Raw genomic sequence first — 7,579 nt, 5'->3', positions numbered from 1 at the left:
ACATCTTCTCGCGCCACAGCGCGCGCTGAGATGTATTGAAGTGCAAAGCTCCTCGGTTCGCCTCCTCTATAGGGGTGTGTCTTTCTTCTGTGCAGGCGCAGTGAGGCTGAGCACCCTCTGTCTGGGGCAGTTCACAGTCAGTGCCCCGTGCAAGGTTCCAACACTTTGTGATTACTCTGCCGTAGGAAGTAATGTCTTCGCTCCGCACATGCGCAGCTGTGACGCGCGGTCCTGCGCGTGCACAGCTGTGTTGGATGTTTTGTTCGCGCGCGAAGGTGGCTGGTGCAGCGGCGTGGGCGCGCGCGTCATTCGGGGGAGGAATAACGCACCGGGCCCCACTCCTCAAAGGCAGTAGGACTCAGGCAGGCAGGCCCCGCTTGCCCCTTCTCTCTCCCAGGCCCTGCAGCCCCCACTGAACGCTGCTCAAGCAGAGGTGAGGTGTTCTCAAAGCGCCCAACCGTGTGTGTGTGTGTGTGTGTTTTAAAAAAAAGATATTTTTTATTGGATTTATTTTTTTAAATATTTTTGTTGTTGTTTATGAATATGAGAAAGAGAGACAATGACATCGCCATAGTCAAACAATTCCATATAATCCCATTCACTGTGTGTGTGTGTGTGTTTGTGGGATACCAGGGTGATGGCCCTGGTGTCTGATTCCTGGTGTTAGTTTCGGCATTACACAGTCTTGACTTTCTGCCACATACAGTCTTGAGTGCGCACAAAACAAGGATCAGCTGCACGGCGCGTGAGCCTGGCGGCATCAATTCCCGTTACCAAGCTCCATTGGCATGATATTTACCTTCTACTATGTATGTAGTGCGCTTTACAAATGATTGATTGATTGATTAGGTGGGTCAAGAGAAGTAAAGAGAGGTCAACAATGTGTATTGTCACAGGGAGAAATGACAGTCCTAAAATAATCAGCGGGAGGGGGAAGTCCTCCTTTCGGAACTAGGGCCCTCACACCCCCAGCCAGCTAGGTGCCATGCTCCATCATTTGGTCCTGCTCCTCGTTAGGTTGGCGCTGCCCGACGGGCACCCAAAGAGGGGCTCTTTTGGAGGACATCTTTTGTTCTTTGCCATTTGGTGCAGTGGAGGTAAGGGACCTATAGTCTATAAGTGTAGATGAGATGTAATGGAAAGTGATTAAAACAGGTTGGGTAGTCCAAAGAATGACTTTTATTCAGGTTGGCTCCCCACCTGGTTAAGAGAAAGAGTGGCGACTATCTGAATTAATGGTTCAGGATAACTGCGCTCTACTCTTAAGGGGTCAAGTTCAAGTTAAAAAATTTGTATAGCGCACTACTCACCCAGAGTGTCTCAAGGCGCTTGAGGGAGGGGGGGGGGGGTGCTTTACTTATCGAATATCCAGGTTTTTAGTTGCTTTCTGAAGGAGAGGTGGTTCTGTGTAAGGCGGAGGTGGGTGGGAAGAGAATTCCAGGTTTTGGCCGCTAAGTAGGAGAAGGATCTTCCCCCCCATGGTGGATCTATGGATGCGCGGGATTGCGGCGAGGGCTTGATTGGACGATCATAGTTGGCGGGTGGGGGTGTAAAAGGACAGGCGTGTGTTGAGGCATTCGGGTCCTAGGTCGTAGAGGGCTTTGTGTGCGTGGGTGAGGAGTCGGAACGTTATTCTCTTGTTGACGGGGAGCCAGTGGAGGTCTTTCAGGTGACCGGAAATGTGAGCTTGGCGGGGGATGTCTAGTATGAGCCTGGCTGAGGCGTTTTGGATGCGTTGGAGTTTTTTCTGTAGTTTGGCTGTTGTTCCGGCGTAAAGGGTGTTTCCGTAGTCCAGTCGGCTTGTGACCAGTGCGTGGGTGACCGTTTTTCTTGATTCGGTGGGGATCCAACGGAATATTTTTTTGAGCATGCGTAGGATGTTGAAGCATGATGATGAGACGGCGTTGACTTGTCTGGTCATCGAGAGGGAGGAGTCCAGGATGAAGCCCAGGTTACGTGCGTGGTCAGTTGGTATGGGTGCTGTTCCCAGGGCCGGTGGCCACCATGAGTCGTCCCAAGCAGAGGGGGAAGAGCCTAAGATGAGGACTTCCGTTTTGTCCGAATTCAGTTTTAAGCGGCTGTTCTTCATCCACTCGGCTACATCTTTCACTCCTTCGTGTAAGTTGGTCTTGGCGGTGTTTGGGTCTTTGGTGAGGGAGAGTATCAGCTGGGTGTCGTCTGCGTAGGAGATGATGTTGAGGTTGTGTTGGTGCGCGATGGATGCGAGGGTACTCATGTATACGTTGAAGAGGGTGGGACTAAGTGAAGATCCTTGTGGTACGCCGCAGATGACTTCAGTGGCCTCCGATCTGAAAGGGGGGAGGCGGACTCTCAGGGTTCTTCCGGCGAGGAACGAGATGATCCAGTCAAATGCTTTTCCTTGTATTCCGACGTTGTTGAGGCGTTGTATGAGGGTGCTATGACAGACTGTGTCGAAGGCTGCGGAGAGTCAAGTAGGATGAGGGCAACTGTTTCTCCGTTGTCCAGTAGTGTTCGAATGTCGTCTGTTGCTGCGATGAGGGCGGTTTTGGTGCTATGTTTGGCTCGGAAGCCGGACTGTGAGGGGTCGAGGGATTTGTTGGATTCGAGGAAGGCGGCGAGCTGACTGTTGACGGCTTTCTCAATGACTTTGGCAGGAAATGGGAGGAGCGAGATGGGGCGGTAGTTCTTAAGTTCAGTGGGGTCTGCTGTAGGTTTCTTCAAGAGGGTGCTGAGTTTGGCATGTTTCCAGCTTTCCGGGAAGGTAGCGGAGTTGAGGGAGCAGTTGATGACGTCTCGGAGATGGGGTGCGATAATGGAGTCTGCTTTGTTGAAAATGTGGTGGGGACATGCGTCGGTTGGCGATCCTGAGTGGATGGAGTTCATCAGGCGGATGGTGTCTTCAGTGGTGATTGGGTTCCAGGCGCAAATGTTGTTAGAGTGGGGATTAGGTTCGGAGGTGGGTGGAATGGACTGGTCTCCGGACTGGTCTTCAAAGCTGTTATGTATGATGGCGATTTTGTTGTGGAAGAATGAAGCTAGGGAGTCGCAGAGGTCTTCGGAGGGAGTGATGGCGTTGGTGCCGGCAGTTGGGTTGGTAAATTCTTTGACGATGTTGAATAGTTCCTTGCTGTTGTGGGCGTTGTTGTCAAGTCGATCCTTGAGTGCTGATTTCTTGGTGAATCGGATCAGTTGGTGGTGTTTGCGGGTGGCGTTCTTGAAGGTGGTCAGGTTGTCAGTGGTTGGGTTTTTTCTCCAGGCTTTCTCGAGGGTGCGACATAACTTCTTTGATTTCTTAAGGTCATCGTTGAACCAGGGGGCTTTTTTGCTACCTTGTTTGATTTGATGGTATTTCAAGGGTGCTAGTTCGTTGGCGCTGTGGATGATCAATTGTGTGAGGTTGGTGGCTGCTTGGTTTAGGTCCGATGATTTGGCAGGAGGGTTTTGGTGAAGCGACGTGAAGAGCTGGTCGGTGGTAATTTTGTTCAAGTTTCTTCGGGGGATTGGTTGTGGGAGGTTGTGGGTCGTGGTCTTTTTGTAGTTGAAGTGAACGCAGCTGTGGTCGACCAGTGGAGAACTGTGGTGTGGTTGAAGGAGATGTGCTTGCTGGAGGTGAAGATTGGGTCGAGCGTGTGCCCGGCATAGTGGGTGGGGGTGTCAATAAGTTGTTTGAGTCCTAGGTTGGCCAGGTTGGCCAGAAGGGTGGTGGTGTTGCTGTCGTTTTTCTTTTCCAGGTGGAAGTTGAGGTCTCCCAGTAGAATGTAGTCCTCGGAGGCGAGGGAGTGTGGGCTGATGAAGTCAGTGATGTCTTCGCTGAATTGTGTGCGGGCTCCTGGTGGCCTGTAGATGAGGGTGCCTCTGAGTGTGGTCTTGGGGTCGGTGTGGATCTGGAAGTGAAGGTGTTCGGCGGTGGCGAGGTTATCGTCTGAAGTGGTCGTGATGCGGATGGAGTTCTTATGAACGATGGCGATGCCTCCTCCTGTTTGGTTGATGCGGTCCTTTCGGATGATTTTGTAGCTGTTCGGGATGGCTATGGCGATGTCGGGAGCTGATGAGGCGTTCATCCAGGTTTCTGTGAGGAAGGCGACGTCCGGCGATGTAGTGTCGAGTAGGTTCTAAGTTCAATGGCGTGTCTGTGGATCGAGCGGGTGTTGAGCAGGATGCACTTCAGGTGGTTAGTGTCTGAGCTCTGTTTGGAGTCTGTGGATTTGGGGTGGGTCCTGATGCAGTCGAACTTGCAGGTGTGGCAGGTGAAGGGTCCATGGGTGTGTCCCGGAGCGGCTTGGAAGCAGTCTGGGAGGCGGCCGAATTTGAGTGCTGAGAGGGTAGCGGAATCGTACGTTATGCGGGTGGAGGGGATTTTGCGGGGGCCAGGGTGACTGGCGCTGGGCGCGGGCCAGGCGCGGACGGGCGTAGACGGGCTTACCTTTGGCGCACCTTCGGCGCGCATGGGGCCCGACCGCTGTGCGTGAACGCTGCGTGCAAATGCATCTGACATATGTGGATAGTGGGGGGGCGTAGGGAGGGAGGAGCAGCTGGGAGGCGGGAGTGGGGTGGAGAGGACGGGCTCCGAGGCACAACAACAAACAAGATGGCAGCAATATCAAAACCGAAACAGGTTGGAGCACAAAGCGAGCAATGCACAGATGATCAAAGTAAATTAATACTGGAAAAACGAGCTATGTTAAACTCAGTGTTAAAGCGCTATTCAAATTAAGCAGGCAGCAGTTCTGTAAAGCGCTAAGCAATGCGAGCGGCACAGAGCGAGCAATGCACAGATGATCAAAGTAAATTAATACTGGAAAAACGAGTAATGTAAAAGTTAGGGTTGAAGCGCTATTCAAATTAAGCAGGCAGCAGTTCTGTAAAGCGCTAAGCAATGTGAGCGCAGCCCAACGATACCACAGGAGACCAGGGAGCGTGGGGAGCGACCGCTTCTGAAAGCGCCAGGACGGTCACAGCGCTTCAGAGGATGGGGCGAGCCTTATCAGTCAGTGGGAGGGAGGAGCAGCTGGAAGGCGGGAGCGGGGTGGAGAGGACAGGCTCCGAGGCACAACAACAAACAAGATGGCAGCAATATCAAAACCGAAACAGGTTGGGGCACAAAGCGAGCAATGCACAGATGATCAAAGTAAATTAATACTGGAAAAACGAGCTATGTTAAACTCAGCGTTAAAGCGCTCTTCAAATTAAGCAGGCAGCAGTTCTGTAAAGCGCTAAGCAATGCGAGCGGCACAGAGCGAGCAATGCACAGATGATCAAAGTAAATTAATACTGGAAAAACGAGTAATGTAAAAGTTAGGGTTGAAGCGCTATTCAAATTAAGCAGGCAGCAGTTCTGTAAAGCGCTAAGCAATGCGAGCGGCACAGAGCGAGCAATGCACAGATGATCAAAGTAAATTAATACTGGAAAAACGAGTAATGTAAAAGTTAGGGTTGAAGCGCTATTCAAATTAAGCAGGCAGCAGTTCTGTAAAGCGCTAAGCAATGAGAGCGTCACAAAGCGAGCAATGCACAGATGATCAAAGTAAATTAATACTGGAAAAACGAGTAATGTAAAAGTTAGGGTTGAAGCGCTATTCAAATTAAGCAGGCAGCAGTTCTGTAAAGCGCTAAGCAATGTGAGCGCAGCCCAACGATACCACAGGAGACTAGGGAGCGTGGGGAGCGACCGCTTCTGAAAGCGTCAGGACGGTCAACATGTTTCTTGCCTAATTGTCTGGAGGATCAGTGGCAGTTCTTCAGGACCTAGCGAAAAACTATCAGTTTGTATGTTACATGCATATTGTGCTGTGTATTATGTAGTTGGCTCCTCATATGCAATGCATTATTTTGCTGTTCTCGTTGAGTCCATTGTCAGTTGTGCCCAGACGTAGGATAGTTTTTGCTTCGAAGCACGATAGTATGCAATCAGTGCAACTTCCTTTTACGTGTTTAGCACTGTCCATTTTATGTCTTGTGTCCCATTTCTTTTTTTCTTCGCAATGTTGTACCATGGTTGCATTCTGGACTTAGCATTTAATTCTTGATCTGTGTTGAGTGAGCCTCTTTTTTAGTGCCTGAGTTGTTTTACCTACATATGCAAGCTGGCATGGGCATATTACATAATATATTACGTTGGTAGTATTGCAATTTGTGAATTCTTCATGGCTGATACTTTTGCCTCTGTATTCAAATGTATTTCCTTCGATGGTACTCGAGCATGAGATGCAATTTCCACATCGGTTTTAATGGGAGTTAGTGCTAGCATGGTCGGTATGGAAACCTTTGGTCTCTTCACCTATGTATTGGCACGTGCCAGTTTGTCTTTGATGTTTTTGTCAGCTGATTGCTGTCAGGGGCCTCTGTTGGTTGCTGTCTTTATTAGCCGAGTTTTCCTTGGGTTGGGGACAAAAGTCTGTCCAAGGGGTGTACTGAGCCAGATCACTTTTGTTTGCCATGGTGGTACTGTCTGCCAACTGGGATGTATCTATGAACAAGTTAAGGTTAGGTGCTGCACAGATGAGAAGAATTCCCCGTGGGTCAGTTCAGTGGCTCAGGAGAGTATAGATAGAGGTATCCAACTGAGTTCAAAGGGGCATAGAACTGATGAGTGCCTCTAAAGTAGAGGGTCACTGTCCCCGTTCTATCGCCTAAGCAGGAAAGTCTATCAAGGTATTGATTAAACTCCCCTGTCGTTAGGCTGGAGTGGTTGTGTTAGACCTGCCCTTTTTGCAGGGTCATCCCCCACACTTTATGCCTCCCTCCTACTACTTTTTGATACATTTGTTTTGTTGGCCTTGGGACTCTGTGCACTTTACCATTGCTAATCTGTGCTAAAGTGCTTGTGTTCTCTTCTTAAAATATGGTCACATATCCTTCTGCCCATTTAGCATATTTAACACCTTGGGTGCTATGGGTTTTCCCCTCCTGTGCTGTTACTCCAGCATTCCCATTATACATGACGAGCTCAGCTCGTCATAAGCACACGACCAGTGTGCTGCATGACGAGCTGAGCTCGTCATGAGCATGGAAGGGGTTAATCTACTTGTAAGGTCCTAGTTAGGTAGCCCAACATGTGCCCATGGTTTGTAAACTAAATGCCACTAGTGGGCTGCAGCACTGCTTGTGCCACCCACTTAAGTAGCCCTTTAAACATGTCTCAAGCCTGCCGCTGGAAGTGACATCGCTGGCAGGATGCGTCCTGTAGTGTGTGAATTTTATTAAGATTTGGACTCTAATCCCAAACAGGTGCCTTCATGGTATTTCATGCTGCTAAAGTCGATAAGATGGTAAGGTGACCAGGCCTACAGATTTCGACCTGCTGCTGCAGCATTTTCTACTTCTGCCCAGGGAACCAAAACAAAGGAAATACTTACGCCTGTCCTGGTTATTAGAAAGGTGCAAATAAAAAAGGTTGAAAGCATTTTTTTAAGGCTCTTTGGAAAAGAAAAATCACTTTCTCCACTCCCATCTTCCCTCTCTTCTCAACCTCCCCTCCTCTCTTCTCAGTCTCCCCTCACACTCTCCCTTTCTCCCCATTCCTCTTTCTCTCCACCTACCCTCACACTCTTCCCTCATTCCTCACCTCTCCTCTCTCTCCTCACTCTCACCTCCCCCA

At 49.9% G+C, this 7,579-nt stretch overlaps 1 protein-coding gene across 1 annotated transcript in view; it reads left to right on the top strand.

The window, feature by feature from the left end:
* Positions 1–265: 265 nt before the first annotated feature.
* The window catches only part of LOC147738136 (uncharacterized), a 67,228-nt gene continuing 59,914 nt past the window's right edge, over positions 266–7,579 (top strand). The window contains exon 1 of the mRNA XM_086925035.1: positions 266–433. The gene's annotated coding sequence lies outside the window, so the exon portion shown is untranslated. The remainder of the gene's footprint in view (positions 434–7,579) is intronic.

The sequence above is a fragment of the Lissotriton vulgaris genome, chromosome 1_1, assembly GCF_964263255.1.
Source record: "Lissotriton vulgaris chromosome 1_1, aLisVul1.2, whole genome shotgun sequence".
In the NCBI taxonomy this organism is placed as follows: domain Eukaryota; kingdom Metazoa; phylum Chordata; class Amphibia; order Caudata; family Salamandridae; genus Lissotriton; species Lissotriton vulgaris.
Note: the sequence above shows the minus strand (reverse complement) of the source record. Positions and strands in the feature narration are given on the sequence as shown.